Source organism: Chiloscyllium punctatum, chromosome 26, assembly GCF_047496795.1.
Source record: "Chiloscyllium punctatum isolate Juve2018m chromosome 26, sChiPun1.3, whole genome shotgun sequence".
NCBI classification, from domain to species: domain Eukaryota; kingdom Metazoa; phylum Chordata; class Chondrichthyes; order Orectolobiformes; family Hemiscylliidae; genus Chiloscyllium; species Chiloscyllium punctatum.
In genome coordinates, this window is record NC_092764.1 from 49,029,655 (window position 1) to 49,050,069 (window position 20,415).

Below are 20,415 nucleotides of genomic sequence, written 5' to 3' on the forward strand. Positions count from 1 at the left end.
AAAAAAAAAGCTGCAGTATTGCACAGTTTCAAATACATAAATTAAGGCAAACACTACTCAAACCAAAGTCATAGGTTATGACAAACATTACAGCAAGAAAAACAAAATCTCATTCTCCAGACTAAAACTTTCTATTGAACCTCCCTTTTATGACTTCTTGCAGGAAGTCTTTGATGACGTTGAAGGTTAAAAGCTTCCTACACAGCTCCCTTGAAAAGTCGGAGACTTTTCAACTCCAGTCATGCTTCACTCTCAATTCCTTTGCAGAGAATTTAAACAAAACGTAGAACAGTCCCGGTTTCTAATATTGCCAGGCAAATTCTCTTCTACTGCCTTCTCAACTCAGGGCTTAAAATACAAATTAGTAGCTTCCAACTTTAAGTTCAAAACCTTTTGCTTTTTCAAAAAAACTTATTACTTGTCTGCAAGAAAGAAAAAACTCCATTCAAAAATAATTAGCACCCTGCAATCCATTTGCAACAGAAATGTACATTAACTAATGAATTATTCTCTAAGCAAGTTATTAAATTCCTGCAGATTTGCAGGTTCTACCAAGACATTTTACAAATTGTTTTTTGTATAGAAATTACATGCAGAATTTAAAATTTTTATTGAGATAAGTATTCACACAGAGATCCTATCGTGTTTCAGGCAAAAGCCCGACAGTCCAGATGAAGGGCTTTTTCCTGAAACGTAGATTTTCCTGCTCCTTGGATGCTGCCTGAGCTGCTGTGCTTTTCTAGTACCACACTCACGACTCTTATCTCCAGCATCTGCAGTCCTCACTTTCACCTAGATTCTATCACATGGTCAGGAATGGGTCATCTATTGATTAAGTTTTCTCCTCCTAATTCTGATCTCAACAACTAAATATTAGGTCATCCCAGAACTACTACTATTTGATGCTCAAAGGATTTCTGAAATCAAGCATTTTAAATTACTCTACCCATACAAGAGTTACCTTGCTGAAACTAAAGCTATTAACATCAACCATGAAACTTGATTATGACATGGGACTAGTACATTCCTTTACGAAAAGCTTTTGCATGTTTAAATTTATCCTAATTTAAGCAGAATCAAGAAGCCCTACATTACTGGTCAGTGAGTTTTATGCCTTTGATGCACAGGACCTTAAAAAAATACATACCTAACAATTTTGAAACATACTTTAGAATCTATATCTAAAGACTTCCTGAAAGTGAACACATTTCTGCTGGAACAGCAATGTTGTGAATAGCTGCAAGCTGATGCAATTAAACAAAATCTCAAACATTTGAGAAGTAGGAAGAGCAGTAGCTTAAGTCCCTCAAAGATTGATTTTTAAGGATATTATTTTCAACGTACCTTTCAAGTAAACATTAAGCAGAGAAGTGTGATAAACCATTATTCTCGCATTCAATGTCTCAAAGCAAAACCATTCAAATACAGCTAACTTTGTTTTAATTGGCACCTTATCAACCAGGACACACTATAAACTAGCAAAAATTACATGCCTCAAATACTGCGATCTACCACAATGTCTGAATACTTATGCTGTAAATTAATTATAACTGATGTTTATACCGCCTTCCTTAAGTTGCTATTACTGTGTATTTTTACATGATTTTAGGTAGGGTCGGGATGTTTAAGGGATGCTGATGTCTTGAAGTTTTGCTTGGTGAGAGTTTATTGCAGTTAGGACCATAAGACATGGGAAGCGGAAGTAAAGCCAATTGGCCCATTGAGTCCACTCCACCATTCAATCATGGCTGATGGGCATTTCAATGTCACGCACCCACACTCTCTCCGTAGCCCTTAATTCCTTGTGAGATCAAGAATTTATCAATCGCTGACTTGAAGACGTTTAAAGTCCCAACCTCCACTACACTCTGGCAGTGAATTTCACAGGCCCACCATTCTCTTGAAGAAATGTCTCCTCATTTCTGTTCTAAATGGACCCCCTCTAGTTCTCAGGTTGTGCCCATGGGTCTTCATATCCCTGCCTAACGGAAACAAATTCCCAGCGTCCACCCTTTCTAAGCCTAAGTTTCTGTTAGAACTCCCCTCAACCTTCTAAACTCTAATGAATACAATCCCAGGATCCTCGGGCGTTCATCATATGTTATGCATACCTCTTAACTATTCATCTCAAAAACCCACTGTAATTCAGCCTGCAAAATCCACGTCCATTTTCAACTTTAGCATTCTTTAAAGTATTGATCCTGGTCTCTGAACTCTCCAAATGAAAACCCCATCCTTTACAGGAAAATAGCCCTAATCCAAACATTAAAAACAAAATACCAAAGAACTGTGGATGCTGGAAATCTCAGCCATTCTGAAAACTACCACTGAACCAGAAACATTAACTCAGCTTTCTCTCTCCAAATGCTGCCAGACCAGTAGAATGTGGCACAAGCAACATTCTCTATTCTGCACTCATTAACACTAGGCATTATCTTCTTTCAGTCTTCCTATTCTCCTGTAAGCTTTGATATTGTCAGTAATACAATCCACCTAGGCACGAACAAAAAAAAAAAAATTTTTCCTACTTACATTTAAACTATCTTGCTGTTCCTTCACTGGTGACAGAGGGTTTCCAGTATTTTTAATCTAACTATTCGGTGGGTGCAACCACATCAGATGCAGTTCAAGGCAGCAACACACCACCACCTTCAGGACAATGACAGATGAAAAATAATGTATTCCATACCTGTGACATCAACACCCCAAGAAAGAAATACAAAAAGTAAAGCACAAGAGGAACAATCGATATAAATATCTCAACTGGAAAGAGAAAAGTAAAAAAGATTGGGCAACACTTTGGCTAGGTTTAACATTCCTCCTGAAAAGAACAAACGAACAGGGTTTCCTATGGTAAGGCCATTCAACCCTCAAGCCTGCCCATCATTCTATAAGATGGATGAGGAATGATCTGCCCTCGACCTCAGCTCCCCGTAGCCCTTAAAAGTCAATATCCTCTTTAAAAACTTCAAATGATCTTGTACAATTTTCTGCATGACAATTCCAGACAGATAGTCAGAAGAGATTCCTATGCATTTCAGTCACAGAATAAGGAGACTGTCAATTAAAACTACGGCTCCTAGTTCGAAATTCTCCTACAAGTTGAAACATTTCAATGTCTACCTGGTCAAGTTCCCTCAGTCTTACTGAAACATGCAAGGAAAACCAGACTTTAGAAGGACTCTCTATCAATTTATTTATTTTCTTATCAAGATTCTCAAGAATAGACTGACAGAATTGGAGACCCATAATAGTGAATACTTCCTTTGTCAGAAAAATAGTAGCCAGTCATTAATTATTTTCCCTTACAGCCAACTTATGCATTCCAGATGCCGCATGCTGTTCCAAATCGATGTACAGCCATGTTAAGATTTTGTATTTGCTAAATAGCGGCTAACACCAAAAACACTAAACTACTGTTAACTTACTTGTAAATTATGGGAATTAGCATTTTCAATAAATTGTCAACCTCCCACGATATGCGCACACAATAGATGAAATCAAATTGAGAAAAGTAACAATACACTTCCCAGTATCAGCAGCAATTATCTGGCAACAAACATGCCTGGTATAAAATGAACTAGAACAAATTCTTAATCCAAAAGCAACTTATAAAACTGACATTCAGGTAGTGAATGTTATAATTGTGGTTTTAGTGACTTCGACAAAAACCTTAGCAAAAACCACATCTTATAATTGATGTATAGATTTATCAAAACTACACACGTTTGAAGAAAAACAACAAATATCATTAAGTGCAGAAAATGGAAAGACTATTTTCAGCTCACTGTCACAAATGTGAAAAAGTATATAATCATTGCTGAAACTGGTTAAAAATAATACATTGTAAGTGGGTAGGGAACAGGAAAAGTACTGGAAATATGTGCATTTTCAAATTAAAACACTGAACTAGAGTATAAGCATTGTTGGAACAAGACAAGACATGCAGTTGCCCCAGCAACAGGATGGTTATCTACAGTGCACAATACTGCAAGCATAATCCCAAAGTTAAAGGACCAGTTATACAATAATATAGCCTCAAATATGAGCTATCAGCAAACCATTCCAGGCATGCCCAAAAAAAAACAGCTGGGAACAAACTAAGTGCTGAAATTTGATCTAAGTCTTAAATATTACAACATTTACAACTCAATTATTTATACGGTCAGATATCGTTCACCACTGGTGAATGCTCCTGTATATTTGTTATGGAACATCAGTAGAGATCCCGTATAATCCAAAAAAAATTTGCTTGCCTGAAGGTTTAACAGTGGTTTAAACAGCTAATAGGGAGAAGCAGGCTCCAAAACATTCCCATAATTTGAAGTCATGGGAAACTAATACTGTATTCTTGCCTATCCAAAAAATAAACTATTTTAAGAACACTTGTTCAAAGAGCATCACACCATCAGATCCACTGACAAATTCCTCCTTATCTAAGGATCTAAAGTTTCTAAAAGCAACTTTTTTCTCCATGGTTGACATGAAAAATTTAACCTACAAGAACAGAATATTTAACTTTTTATTGAATGAGATTGCTGAAGTTCAGTGCAGCTTTACAATTGAAAGCACACAAGTTCAATTTCAAAAATAGAACTAATTCACAAGATTTAACAGTCAAGAGCTGGAAGAAGTCAAAAAAGCATAAAGAGAAAATCGGCAGGACCAGAGGACAACACCAGCTAGCCATCATAAATCATGATTAGGGGTTTGACAAAAGATTGTGAACAGGCCTGCAAAAAAAAAATGACATTAAGAGTCAACATAACAATTGAAATGTACTAATTAGTTCACTGTGTGCACTCAGATCAAGTAGTATCCACCATTGCTGTGGGAACTAGATGTGTGCAATATTAACTACCCAATTTGAGCTACGGTGCATGTTAAGACTTTTTACTTTTACATTCTGACAATACAGATAATATGGTCCTCCAAATTCTAGTAGCAGTAATCTATAGACCCCAGAATATTAGCTTTACAGTGAAACAGAAAAAAAAAAATCAGGAGATAATGAGATATGTAACAAAGGCACTACATTAGCTACAGGTGGCATTAATCTTAGTGTGGATTGTGATAGCTCATTTGGCAGAGGAAACTGTGTGGAAGAATTTGGACTGTATTCATTGACCGTTTCCAAGAGCAGCAAGTTCTGGATTCAACCAGGTACCAGCCTATTTTGGTTTGGTGATATGTAAGGAGTCAGGTTTAATAGATAAAAGCAGAGTACGTTCTCCCCGTGTCTGTGTGGGTTTCCTCCGGGTGCTCCGGTTTCCTCCCACAGTCCAAAGATGTGCAGGCCAGGTGAATTGGCCAGGCTAAATTGCCCGTAGTGTTAGGTAAGGGGTAGATGTAGGGATATGGGTGGGTTGCGCTTCTGCGGGTCGGTGTGGACTTGTTGGGCCGAAGGGCCTGTTTCCACACTGTAAGTAATCTAATCTAATCTAATCTAAAAGCAGCCAGAGGAAACACTGACCATAATATTCAGTTCAAGGGGAAAGAACTTGGGTCAGCAAAGCTTGCTATGTTTAAGTAAGGGCAATTACAAAAATGAGGACAGAGTTGCCTCAAGTGGACTAGGAAAGGAGTTTAGCAAACACATTTGAGCAATAATGGCAAATGTTTAAGAAAACAGTTAATAGCTCACAGTAAAGATTTTAAACAGTGACGAAGGAGGATTCTAGGAAGGGATAAGCCAACCACAGAAGTTAAGGACAGCATCAAATTCAAAAGATAAAAAAACAAACAAATGCGGCAAAGATTAGTGTCAAGCCAGATGATTGGGAAAGCTTTAAAAACCAAAAGATGAGCAAATATAATAAAGAGGGAAAGGATAAACTTAGAAGTAAAGTCAAGACAGACATCAAAAGCTTCTTTAAAAAATATACAAAAATGCAGAGAAGCCAAAAATTGAATACAGACCCTTCAAAGGGTGGCAGCAAGGGAAAACAACAGTATCCAGGAAATGGCAGAGGGATTGAGTAAATACTGCAGTAGAAGGAATGAATAACATCCCAAAAGGTACTAAACAACCAAGGCTTAAAAGAAAGAGAAACTTTAGTAAATATTGGAAAAGACGTGCTTAAGGAAACTAATGGGGCTAAAGACTAATAGGGCCCCTGGACCTGGAGGAACCTGAAGAATATGGAAAGGAAGCAGCTACAAAAGCAAAGGCAGTGGATGCACTGGTAGCAATCTTTCAACTATCCTTAGATTCTGTAAAAGTCCCTGAGGACTAAATATTGTCAATATGACACCTTTTATTTAACAAAGGGAAACAGACAAAAAAAATGTTAGGTTTAACACGTTGTTGGGAAAATGTTAGATTCGATTATACAGAATGTAACAGCCAAGCATTTAAAAATATGTATGATCAGGCAGAGTGAGCAGGGCTTCTTCAAGGGAAAATCATGTCTAAGACATTTACTAGAATGCTGTGGTGCTAACAAGCATAATAAATAAAAGGGAATATAACAGTCAGACAGTCTGCAGTCCAAATTGTCCACAGCAACCAGATATCTCAATCTGACAGCCCCATTTGCCAGCCTATTCATATACCCATTTAAAGTGTTGTAATTGTACCAGCCTCCACCACTTCCTCTGGCAGCTCATTCTAAACACGCATCACCCTGAAAAAGTTGCCTCTCAGGTCACTTTTAAATCTTTCCCCTCTTACCTTGAACCTATGACAAGTTTTGGACTCCAACACCCTGGGGAAAAACTTTGGCTGTGCATCCTACCAATGCCCCTCACAATTTTGTAAACCTCTATCCAAGTTCACCCCTCAGCTTCCAATGCTCCAGAGAAAACAGCCTCAGTCTATTCAGAATCAAATCCTCCAGTCTCAGTAACAACCTTCTAAATCCTTTGGGCAGCATAGTGGCTCAGTGGTTGCCACTGCTGCCTCACAGCACCAGGGTCCCAAGTTCGATTCCAGCCTCTGGCAACTGTGGCGTTTGCACATTCTCCCAGTGTCTACATGCTCAGTTTTCCTCCCACAGTCCAAAGATGTGCAGGTCAGGTGAATTGGCCATGCTAAATTGCCCATAGTGTTAGGTACATTAGTTGGAGAGAAATGGGTCTGGGTGGGTTACTCTTTGGAGGGTTGGGCCAAATGGCCTGTTTCCACACTGTAGGGAATCTAAACTAAAAAAAATCTTTTCTGAACCCTTTTTAAGCATCCTTCCTGTGGAAGGGTGACCAGAATTGAACACTATTCTAAAAGTAGCCTCACTAATGTCCTGTATAGACACGACATGGCCTCAATTCCTATACTCAACACACTGACCAAAAAACAAAGGCAAGCATAGCAACGCCACCTTCACTATTCTGTCTACCTGAGACTCCACTAGGACTCTTTGTGCAGCAACACTCCCCAGGGCTCTATTAATTTTGAAGCCCTGCCCAGGTTTGCCTTGCCGAAATGCAACACCTCACATTTATCCAAATTAAGTTCCATCTGCCACTCCACAGCCCAACAGCCCAGGAAAAAGTGAGGACTGCAGATGCTGGAGATCAGTGTCTAAAAGTGTGGTGCTGGAAAAGTACAGCAGGTCAGGCAGCCTCAGAGGAGCAGGAGTTGATGTTTCAAGCATAAGTTCATCATCAGCAATGTGACCCCCTCCCCCCCACCCCCACCCCAAGAGATAAATGGAGGGAGGAGGAAGGTACCTAGAAATGCAATAGGTAGATGAAGGTGGAGGAGTGGGGAGAAGAGGAGGAATTATGGTGATTCTAGATTTGAGTGATGCTGGAAAAGCACAGTAGGTCAGGCAGCATCCAAGGATGTTCAAAGTTTGGTAGAAGATTTGTAGCTCGGGTGCTCATTGTTGTGGTTCTATTCGCCGAGCTGGGAATTTGTCTTGCAAACGTTTCGTCCCGTTTAGGTGACATGAGGATGTCACCTAGACAGGGGACGAAACGTTTGCAAGACAAATTCCCAGCTCGGCGAACAGAACCACAACAGCATCCAAGGAGCAAGAAAATCAACATTTCGGGTAAAAGCCCTTCATCAGGAATTCCTGATGAAGGGCTTTTGCCTGAAATGTCAATTTTCCTGCTCCTCGGATGCTTCCTGACCTGCTGTGCTTTTCCAGCATCACTCAAATCTAGACTCTGGTTTCCAGCATCTGCAGTCCTTATTTTTACCTGGATGATGATGACTGGTCAGAGCAGAGGGTGGAATAGATAAATGGGAAGGAAGATGGATGTGTAGGACAGTTCAAGATGGGGAGATGAGGAAACTGGTGAAAATTGACTGATGCTGTGTGATTGGAGAGTCCCAAGGCAGAAGAGGTGGCATTCTTCCTCCAGTTGTCAGGTGGCTTGGAATTGGCAGTGGTGGAGGTCCAGGACTTGCATGATGTTGGCAGAGTGGGAGGGGGAGTTGAAGCTGTCAGCCACAGGGCATTGGGGTTGTTTAGTGAGTGTGTTCCACAGATGTTCTCTGAAACGTTCTGCAAGTTGGCGTCCCGTCTCCCCAACATAGAGGAGACCACAACAAGAGTAATGGACAGTCGATGGGGTGTTTGGATGTGCAGGAAAATCTTGCCAGGTGGGTAAGGATCCTTTGGGGCCTTGGAGGGAGGCGGCAGGCTGGTGCAAATTTACACCTCTTGCGATGGAAAAGGAAGGTGCCGAGAACGCTGGGCAAGTTAGTAAGGGGCAGAGTGGATCTAATGAGACTGTCATGGAGGGAATGATCTCTACAGAATGTTGAAAGTGGTGGGAAGGGAAATATATCTCGTTGTGGGATCCAGCCGTAGGTGGCAGAAATGGCAGAGGATGATGTGTTGTATCTGGAGATTGGTGAGGTGCATGGTGAGGGCCGGGAGGGGGGTGGGGGGTGTTCTCTCCTTGTTGTAGTTGGAGGGCTGGGGTTCAAAGTGTGGAAAGTGGAGGAGATGCATTAGAGGGCATTGTTGACCACACAGGAGGGGAAATTGCAGTCCCTGAAGTAGAGGTCATCTGGGATGTTCTGGAGTGGAACTGATCCTCCCGGGAGCAGATGCAGCAGAGGCATTTGGAGTAAGGGATAGCGTTCTTAATGGGAATGGGGGGAAAAAAAAAGAGAGAGAGGTGGGGGGTGGAAGGAGGTTTGGTCCAGGTAGCAGTGGCAGTCTGTGGGTTTGAAGTAGGTGGTTGTGTTGTGTCGGTCACCAGAAATGGAGATGGAGAGATCCACAAAGGGGAGGGAGGTGGTGTCCAAGATGATTCAGGTGAACTTGAGCACCTTCCAACCTGACCGCGAAGTTGATGAACTGTTCAATCTCCTTGTGAGAGCACAAGGGGATGCCAATAGAGTCATCAATATAACGGAGGAAAAAACAGTGCAGAATGGTGTCAGTGTAATTGCTGAAGATGGACTGTTCCATGTACCCAAAGAGACAGGCATAGCTGGAGCTATTGGGGTGCTAATGGCTACCATTTTGGTCTGAAATGAATCCTCGGACTTAAAAGAGAAATTGAGGGTGTGGCCTCCTCCACCACCAAGTCCTAGCCACTCCATGCCTGGATGAAGAACACCTCACCTTCCACCTTGGGACTCTCCAACCATATGGAATCAGTGTCGATTTCATCAGTTTCCTCACCTCCCCTGCCCCCACCTTATCAGAGATCCAACCCTCCTGCTTGGCATCGCCCTCGTGAACTGCCCATCTTCCTTCCCACCTATCCGCTCCGACCAATCACAATCACCTACCTATTAATTTTTAGCTACTTTTCCCTGACCCCCATCCCCTCTCCCATTTATCTCTCAGCCCCCTTAGGCTCCCCTTACATTTCTGAAGAAGAGCTTATGCTCAAAATGTTAACTCCCCTGCTCCTCGGATACTGCCTGACCGGCTGTGCTTTTCCAGCACCATATGTTTTCACAGCCCACTGGCCAATCCGATCAAGGTACTGTTGTACTCAGATTATCATCCCTGTCCATTACAGCTCCTAGTTTGTCTTATATTTGGATTTTTAGAAGGTATTTGATAAAGGTACATGTTAGGCTACATAATAAAAAGTTAAAAGGCCATGATGTTAGCGGTCTTATGTTAGCACAGATACAGGATTAGCTAATTAATAGACAGACAGTTAGGACAAGGTAGTCGTTTTCAGGATAGCAATCTGTAACTAGTGGAGTGCCACAGGGATCAGTGTTGGGACCACAATTTATAACATACTTAGAGTCAGAGATGTACAGGACAGAAACAAACCCTTCAGTCCAACTCATCCATGCCAAACAAATATCCTAAATTAATCCTGTCCCCTTTGCCAGCATTTGGCCCGTATCCCCTAAACCCTTCCTATTCATATACCCATCTAGATGACTTTTAAAATGCTGTAAGTGTACCAGCCCCCACTTCCTCTGTCAGCTCAGTCCATACATGCTTCACCTTTTGCATGAAAATATTGCCCCTTAGGTCTCTTTTAAACCATTCCTCTCACCTTCAACCTATTCCCTCTGGTTCTTGTTTCCCCCACTCCAGAGAAATGCCTTATCTATTTACCCTACCCATGACTTTATAAACCTCTAAAGGTCACTCCTCAGCCACCAACACTCCAGGGAAAACAACTCTAGCCTATTCAGCCTCTCCCTACAACTCAAATCCTCCAACCCTGGCAACATCCTTGTTAATCTTTTCTGAACCTTTTCAAATTTCACAACATCTTTCCTCTAGGAGGGAGGCCAGATTTGCACACAATATTCCAAAAGTGGTCTAACCAATATCCTGTACAGCTGCAACAAGACCTCGACTCCCTTTCTCACTGCTCTGACCAATAAAGGAAAGCATACCAAACACCACCTTCACATTTTACAAAATTCTCAATGCATGAAATCTAAATTGGTTAAAATCTTACTATCCACATATTGTACTCAAAGTCTTGCATATTTGTTACTTTGAACTATTATAACATTCAGTAGTCCTCTTCCCAAAACATTGTTAAATAGGTCCAAGATTTTGAATTCAGTGTTTCCATGACTGAATCCTATTCTATACCTTCATCCAGCCTTCTATTCAATGCCTTAATCAACATTATTCCAACTCCAGTCTATCATTTTGCTGGAATTTGTCATGGTAGTGGATCTTTGAGCTGTCTATGCCCCATAAAAAAGGTGCACTCTGCTTCATTTGAACTAAGCTGTTAAAGCTTGATAGCTTGTGAGCCATCGTGGACAGATCCATCACCACATGTGTAAAGGGCACATATCAGAAGTTGTAAAATCCTGTCCTTCCCTAATTGAGGAAAATCCAATCTGAGGTGGTGGTGAAAAAAAGTCTATTTTATTCTTCCCATTTGGAGCCTTAGATATTCTCTTGCAAAGCAATGAAAAAGAGTAAGGGTATGAGCAGGCATGGGAAGAGTTAAGCTGTCTGGAAAACAAAGGTTCAGCAGAAAATGGAGGGGGGGGGTGGGGGTGCGCGGTACAAAAATGGGCCGACAACAGGACAGCATGGAGCTGCCACTGATGGGCCCCAGAAGACACCACCTTTTTCTAGTTAGGTGTGGCAGTCAGGATAAGATTTCTCGCTTTGGATAAGTGTAAACTTGAGAATTTCAAGTATAGGTGTTTGAATGTATAATTCCCTGAAAAAAGTAAAATACAAAATCAATAAAGCAATGAAAATATGGCAACAGCATCTAGATTTTACAAATAGAACTTTGAGTATGAGAATAAGTAGTAATTATAACTTTACAATACATACTTTTTGATGATTTAGAGAAACATGTTTATCATTCCATTTGACTCTTAGCTGCAAGGATATTTTTAGTATTGTTTTTAAAATTGCGGACTGAAATGAGAAAAAAATGGTTTTAAATCCTTAATTAGGCTGAGATAGAACAGCATTGAGAAGACAGCACATGTTTTGAAAAGTACCCATGACAAGCATCATAACTATTTTTAAGAATGACAGATCAACTGATGTATACAAGATGCTAAAGGGATTTGACAAGGTAGGTGTACAGATTATGTTTCTGCTGTTCTGAAGGGTCACTGGACATAATTTACTCTGCCAGACCCATCGAATTCTTTCCAGCAATTTTTTTTTCTGATTTCTAACATCTACAGTTTTTTTTACATCTGAGAGATGTTTGTCTTGTGGGGCAATCTAGAACAAGAGGTAATAGTTTTAGGACTAATGACTTGGATGAGAAGAGTAAATGTTGCAGATAACAAAGATAGGTGGGAAGACAAGCAGTGAGGATGAGATAAAGCAAGTGAACAAAAACCTAGCAGATAGAATATAATGTAGGAAAATGTGAGGTTGCGCACTTCGGCAGAAAGAGAGGAATTAAATGGAGAAAGTTTGCTGACAGCTGCAGAAGAGGCATTTGGAAGTCCTCAAACATGAATCACAAAGTTACAGTTCTCAATGTTCACAACACTAATTTGTGCATACTGCCATCAAAAACAATTCACTTTTTTAGGATTATAAAGTACCCCAAATTTATTCATTATGCACATATGCCATTTCATTTAGTATAAATCATTCTTCGTTATCTGCTGCACACGTGAAACAAGTGCTGCTGCTCCTGCTTACAGCTATCCCATCAGGAGATTTACTGTCATGGTATGCCACATCAGTATAATGTACTGGAATTAGATAATCTTGGCCCATTCAAAAAGCTTTAAATTGCAGGCACTTTTACATCTGTCATTCTGCTGGCAGGATATGGTAGTTGTTTTTAAAACAATGCAAGCATGTTAAGCTGCCAAATGAGCATCATTCTTCCACACAATTTTAGAAGCAGCAAGGATTGGCATTCTTGCAGAAATTTACATCACAATCCAGGTTAGTTAACAGAATCTGTGGGCGGCACGGTGGCACAGTGGTTAGCACTGCTGCCTCACAGTGCCAGACACCCGGGTTCAATTCCCGCCTCAGGCGACTGACTGTGCGGAGTTTGCACGTTCTCCCTGTGGCTGCGTGGGTTTCCTCCGGGTGCTCCGGTTTCCTCCCACAGTCACAAAGATGTGCAGGTCAGGTGAATTGGCCATGTTAAATTGCCCGTAGTGTTAGATAAGGGGTAAATGGAGGGGTATGGGTGGGTTGCGCTTTGGTGGGTTGGTGTGGACTTGTTGGGCCTAAGGGCCTGTTTCCACACTATAATGTAATCTAATGTAATCTAATCTAAGTAACTTCATTGTATACAGAAAGAAAAGTGGTTAATCAGTATGTAGAAAACACAAGTATAACTATGCTACATTATTAAAGAAATGTAGTTTCAGTGCCACAACTAAAAAGACTTTTTCAGAGAACATGCACATCACTCCCACTAAAGACTCTCACTATGTAAATCTGGAATCTGAAAATTTAACAGTTGAGAATAAGCTAATAACAAAGTTATATTCCACACAAAAATGCATCAAAAAATCCTTATGTCTATATTGACAACTACGACACTAATTCCAATGAAACGTTGCTTTAAGAAAAACATAGGGTAGATGAAAAAACCTACAGAGGTATTAAAAAAGTGAAGGGGTCTTTCTAGTATGTTGGCCAATATCAATCCCCTCAAACCAACAAACAGACCTGATTTACCTACTTTGAATTAGATTGCTTTTTATTCTAACTTCAATGTGCAGTTTATCTAGTATGTTTCTTCACACCAGTTACTGTACTTCTAAACCTTCTGGTAGTACAGCAATTTAGGAAAACCCAAGGTTGAGAAAATCTCCACAAAATTAAAAACCTTCTCTCAACTCGATCACTGATAGCCTGTGTCCCCCAAATTCAGCAATTCACTACCGACATCTCTCCAATTCTGCCAAGGTTCACTTTAAAATCAACCGTTTAAATCACACACCATTTGGCAGGTTTTTAAAAGAGGTAATTCCATAACTATATATGCTGCATGCACAAGCATAAAGATACTTAGGCTCCAGCGTTTGGAGTGTCCAGCATGTGAAAAGTTCAGAGAGGACAAAATTCTAAGAAACGTGTCCAAGAGAACTTTTCAAGCCAGTATAAAAGGTCTTAGACATTTTCTAATCTATTTTGCTCAGTGATGTTCTTAACTTACAGAATGGGTGGGTTTTCAACCCAGGCTTCCTGGCTCAGAGGTAGGGACATCACCACTGCACCACAAGAACACTTACATAGGAAGTCCTATAGGAGAGGGGCATTGCTATCACAGACATGACTGAGGGATGGACCTGGCAGTTCAATATTCCAGGATACCCAGCTTTCAGCAAGATTGGGGTGGATGGCTAAAGAGAAGTGGCCATGTCATAATAGTGATCAAGGAGTCAATTACCACTGTGTGAAAGGATGATATCTTGGGGTTCCTTGAATGAGGCTATATGGGTAGAAATTTTAAAAAGGGGGCAATCACTTTGGTTGGAGGGTTTAAGAGTACACCACAGCAGTCAGACCGAGATATAGACACAGACAAATCTCAGAAGGAATATTAATAGTCCCATACTATTAATACAACTAGGATAGACAAGTATGAAAGGCTTAGAAGCTGCAGTTCTTAAATTGTATCGAGGAGAGCTTTTTAAGCCAACATCAAGTTCCACAAGAAAGGGAGTGCTGCTGGATCTAACTTTATGGAAAAAAGCCAGGCAAGTATTAGAATTTGCATTGGGGAGCATGTCAGTAAAAGAGGACCATAACTCACTGAGATTGAAGGGTAAATTTTGGATAAGGAAAAAGATGGGCCTGACAAAAATTGAGAAGGCCTATTTTAATAAGGTGATCTGCTCAAAATGGACTTGCAACAGCTACTTGTAGGAAAATCCACAGAACACTGGGAAATATTCAAAATGATAATAGAGTGTGTGCCGGGCCAAACATTCCTATAAATGCAAAGGGTGTGACTGACGGGTACAAAGAACTCTGGACGTCAAGGAACTTAAGGATTTTACAAAAAAGGAAAGCTTACAGTAGATGTAGAAGGCTAAAAACAACAGATGCCCTAGAATAAGGAAAATGCGAAGGGTTGCTAAGAAACAAAAATGGCAAAAGGACATGAGGAAACACTGGCTGGTAACAATAAGGAAAATCCAAAACAAGTTTTATTAGTATATTAGGAGTGAGAGAAAAAACAGTGAAAAAGGCCATTATGAGCTAAAAAAAATAACCTGTGTGCAGAGCCAGAAGACTGATAAGGTTTAAAATAAGTAATGCAAATCTAAGTCTGTATTCACAATAAAAGGAGGATGATGCAAGCATAGAAATCAAGGCAGAGGATTGTGATATAGTTGATCAAAAGTTAGCATTTGAGGGGAAGTGGTATTATTGGATTGAAAGTGGATAAATGTCCAGACAGGAGATTATACCCAAATCTTCAGTGGGAGGCAAGGCATGAGACAGCAGGGCTCTAACAATTTTCAAATCCTCTCTGGTCACAGGAGGGGTGCCAGAGGACAGCTAACATAGTATCATTAGTCAAGAAGTGTGATCAGGCCAGTGAGTCTAACAGCAATGATAGGGAAACAATGGGAAAACACTGAGGGACTGAATTAATCTTCACTTGGAAAAGCACTGTTAATCTAGAGTAGTATGGCTTTTTAAGGGAGGAGATTTGATTGAATTTTGAGTTGATGCAGGAGACAGACTTCAGGAAAGCTTTTAACCAGTGGAACATGCAAGACCTTGCCAAAAAACTAAGAGCCCATTGGATCCAAACCAGTTTAGTGCCAGGAAGCAGAAGGTAATGGTCACTTTGTGATTAGAAACCAGCATCCAGGAGTATACCACAGGGCTCTCTGCAGGGTCCCTAACTGTTTGTTGATTACATTAAAGATCTAGACATGACTGTCAGAAGTATGATCATTAAGTTCATAGATGACATGAAAATTGGTGCAGTAAAGAAGAGGAAAGCTTTTTTTAGAAAAAACAATAATGCAGATGGACTGAACAGGTTAGTGTAGTGTAAGGTAGTGCATTCTGGGCAGACTGACAATGCAGGGGAATATACATTAAATGGTAGGATCCTTGGAAATAGGATAAGATGTACCCGAATGATAGATTCTCTAAGGTAGCAGGACAAGCAGATGAGATGGTTAAGGTGGCTGTGGGATACTTGTCTTGATTAGTGAGGGCACTGAACACAACAGCAAGGTGCTTATGACAAAGCCGCATAGAGTGTTATTTTTTTGGATAGAGTTCCAGATACACTCTAGCCTTTGGGTGAAATAGTTCTTCCTCAAATCCCACTAATACACCATCTTGCCTTAAAAACTATAGTCCCTCGCACTTGACACCTCTATGCAGAGGGTTTCTCCTGATGTACCCAGTCCAGGCCCCTCAATAATTGCACCTCCATCAGAATTCCCTTACACCACTTGCAGCACCCCCCCCCCCCCCCGCACAACTAATCCCTCACCTTTCTCTTTCCTAAGGAAAAAAAAAGTTTATCCAGTGTCACTTCATAAAAGAATAGCTCCAGTCAACACAACATCCTGGTGAATTTCATCTCACCCGACTGTCCCGCTAAAGCAAGAAAATAATTGCACTATCAGAACTGCACAGTTCTCCAACTGTAGCATACTAACAAAAGATTGTAGGAGACAGAAACCCTCAAGACTTAACTACTTAGATAGGCACTTGAAACACTATAGCACACAAGGCTACAGGCCAAATGCTAGAAAGTGATTGGAATAGATGGACATTTGATGGCCAACACCGACCAACTGGCCAATGGACCACCTCCTCTACTGTAAAACAGTATGACACTATCTGCAAATAAGTGACAACCACATTTAACAATCAAAAAGATCTAACCAATAAGTCAGAATACACAATATTCAAGTTGAAGGAAACAGCAAATTATCTTTGCATCAATTGATATGAATGAAAACCTTCAACTGATAGAATAAATAGCCACTTCTATTCTAAAATTCTGACCTGCGTTATAAATTCCAACCTACACCCACATTGGGAGGTATTTGGCACAGACTGCAACCTAATCCACAATACACACAAAACTTCAAAACAATTTACAAGCTCAAACCACTTAGAAATGATCACAACATTCTTAAACCTGAGTAGAAAGACAGATCTAAAATAAAAGGGTAATAAGTTTCACAATTTAGACCTGCTAACAACAATTTGAGAAGGCACCCACCAACAGAGACAGAGCATTGAGGTATAAAGAAACAACACTCCATATAGGACTGAAGTTTCTATAACCAAGTCGCAAGTACAGACACAGGTACAGAATTTCACAAACCCCATATTTTCATGATTTTTCAGAAATCATACAAACCAGATATCAACCACTTCAAGGAGTGAATAACCAAGCGACAGAGGTCAACAATTCCACTCCGTAAAAACCTCATTAAGCTGTTAATGAAGGTCTTTACAAAGCTAGATGTCAGATTTTGTTTGACACTACAGTGCATACACACACACACGGACGTTTCCAGCAACTTGAGAGGCGGTGATTAAATGCAAGTTGCTATTTCTGTCATGCTCAGGTTTTAAAGCCCTGAGGGAGCTCGGGCACGGCGACAATTGTGCTCGGTTGGAGATGGACGTGGGGAATGGGACAGCACACTCGGTGAAGGCCCTGGTCAGGGCTCGGGTTTGGGGGGAGTGGGAGGGGTTGAGGAGTCGGCTCGGTCGCTCCGCACCTGCCCGCCCCCCCCCCCGGGCCCGGTAACACGGCGCAAGCGCACTGAAACAGTTCGCGCGGAGCCACAGCCACGGCCCACTCCCATTGGCCAGCGGAACACGGACGTCGATAATAGACCGCCGGCCGATTCGCTCAGCTTGCTGTCACTCAAAAGGAGAGCGAAGAGTAACCCGCCCACCCTGGGGGAAACAACACCAGCAACACGGTCAAATCACCGGCCGGCCGGCCGCCGAGCCACAACACAACGGCTGAAGCGAACATTAAAATCTCAAGCACATCACACATCCGCCCAAATCCTCAAAACACTCCGCACTTTCCTACCGAGTTGCCTCACCCAGCCGCCAATCCACCACCATCCTCCACAGCTTAAAGACTCCCGGACCGGAAGGACCGCTCCTTTCCGGTTACCGTCGCCGCTCCCCAAGCATTCGGGATTCCCATTGGTCCGTCCGCGCAGAGAGGGGCGCTGGCATTGGTGAATGACCGTGTCAATCATGAGCATCACTGGGACGGGGTTGTTGCGTTCGGATGGATCACGTGACCTACCGGTTGTCACGGACGCCATTTTTAATTTCCGATAAACAATGAGAGCTCCACCTGGCGGTGCTCAGAATAACTACCCTGCAGGATTGTGGTCATCCCACTGGCAATCCCACCAAAGTCTTCAAGTCATAGAGCCATACATAGATTTACACAGCATAGAAACAGACCCTGGGGTCCAACTCGTCCACGCAAAACAAGCTAGTCCCACTTGCCTGTGTTTGGCCCATATCCCTCCAAACCTTTCCTATTCATGTACTTATCCAAATGTTTTTAAAATATTGTAACTGTACTTACGCCCATCACTTCCTCTAGCAGTTCATTCCACACATGAGCCACTCTCTGTGTAAAAAAAAGTGGTCTCTTACGTTTTTTTCTAAAACTTTCTCCTCTCACCTGAAAAAATGCCTCTTAGTTTTGAACTCAAGAGCTGTCCAAGACAAGTATTGAAAAACTAAACACCGATGTATAAATCTCCATTCTCAAATGCAAGTTGGATCACCCAAATGCATTAAAGACCAAAGTCCAAATGTGAGAAGATCATTAAAATCACAGATAAATGAAATTCCCACACTGGTTAGGCTCAAGCTAAGCTTGGCATCACCCTCCTCACAGGTCAGTTCTACATTCACTGTAGTTGAGAATTATGCAAAATCATCTTGAAGCAGAATTAGGTCATTTCACCCGTCGAGTCTGCTCAACCATTCAATCATGGCTGATAGTTTCTCAGCCCCATTCTACTGCTTTCTCCACATAACTCTTGCACCCCTCGCTAATCGAGAAACTATTTCTGTCTTAAAGAAACCCAATAACTTGGCTTTCACAGCCTTTTTCCACTCTCCTCTTCTGTCCAAGTCCTTCTGCAGACTCCCCATTTCCTCTCCCTCCACATTGTGTCATCTGTAAACTTAGCAACAATGCTTCAGTTCCTTTGGTAATTCTTGATGTGAATACTGACATTGACCCCAAGGAACTCCACTAGTCATTGGCTGCTATCCTGAAAAAGACCCCTTTATCCCAACTTTCTGCGAGTCAGCCAATCCTCTATCCATGCCAGTACCTTGCCACTAAGGCCATGGGTTCTTATTTAGCAGTCGTCTGTGCAGTATCTTGTCAAAGATCTTCTGGATATCCAAATGCATCATATCCACTGGCTCACCATATAGCCATTGCATACTGCCTGGCTTTGTGTCAGTACTAGTCAGAAAAGCAATTAAAGGTATTATGTACCTTTACACTCTGGCAAAGGAGGCAAAGTTTGATAAAGGCAAGGCAGTGACTTTCTGAGCATCTAGATATGGGCAAAGCAATTGGGTGCTCAGAGAAAAGTGTCCCTGAGATGCAGCTTGGTTCATTCCTTGCAATAGATTACCATCCCTGCATGCATGGTGTGCTGGAGAGTTGGAGAGAAGAGGACTTAGGTGCTGATAGGGTGTTTTTCTTTCTTGTACAAACCTAGAATTAGAGGGCACGAGGGGCCTCCTTTTTAAGATGGGATGACAACAAATTCCTTCTCTCAGAGGATTGTTAGCATTTGAAATTATCTTCTGCAGAAAATAGCAGAAACTGTGTCATTGAATATTTTTAAGGCAGAGTTAGGTGGTTCCGAAAAAGGGCACTGCGACTCAAAACATTAACCCTGTTTTCTCCCCTCAGATTCTGCCAGACCAGTTTACTTTTTCTACCAATTTCTGCTTTTGTTTCAGATCTCCAGCATCCACAGTTTTTTGATATATGATATTGGTTGAAGTTTACTCTAACAGTGCAAATCAGATTTCAGTATCATAACCAGCAAATATTTTAAGTCTACGATTGTAGCCAGCTCTATCTACTGGAACCAGCTGTCATTCAAGTACTATCTAGCTTCCAGAACCTGACGCAGAAGAGCTCTGTCACAGACACCAGGCTTCCTCCCCCCCAATCCCCCAGAACACTTTGCATTCAGGGACAGATACCTATTTCATGCAATGTACCAGGCCGCATCTCAAAGATTCACACTTGTTCTCTTAGTGCTCAGTTACTTTTCTCATAATGTTGAAGAGCCAGTTTTGGACTGGGGTGGACAAAGTCAAAAATCACATGACATTGGGTTATAGTCCAACAGGTTTATTTGAAACCGCAAGCTTTTGGAGCCCCCACTCCTTCCTCAGGCAGGTAGTGAGAGAGAATACATTGGACACAATTGGTCGTAAAAGATCAAGGGTCAAACAATTTATGCAAATGTATTGAACAAACCTAGATGGCTATTAAGTCTTTAATCAGTTAGAAAGGAGGTGCAGATTTTGATTGGTTAATATGTAG

At 41.4% G+C, this 20,415-nt stretch overlaps 1 protein-coding gene across 3 annotated transcripts in view; it reads right to left on the bottom strand.

Annotated features, from left to right (window-relative positions):
- Positions 1-17,989, bottom strand: part of aktip (akt interacting protein) — a 41,757-nt gene extending 23,768 nt beyond the window's left edge. The window contains exon 1 of one of the 3 annotated variants that reach the window (XM_072547366.1): positions 17,896-17,989. The gene's annotated coding sequence lies outside the window, so the exon portion shown is untranslated. Of the gene's footprint in view, positions 1-17,205; positions 17,530-17,895 lie in introns of those variants that run through there. The other 2 variants (XM_072547368.1, XM_072547367.1) reach the window with 2 other exon arrangements.
- Between the last annotated feature and the right edge of the window lie 2,426 nt (positions 17,990-20,415).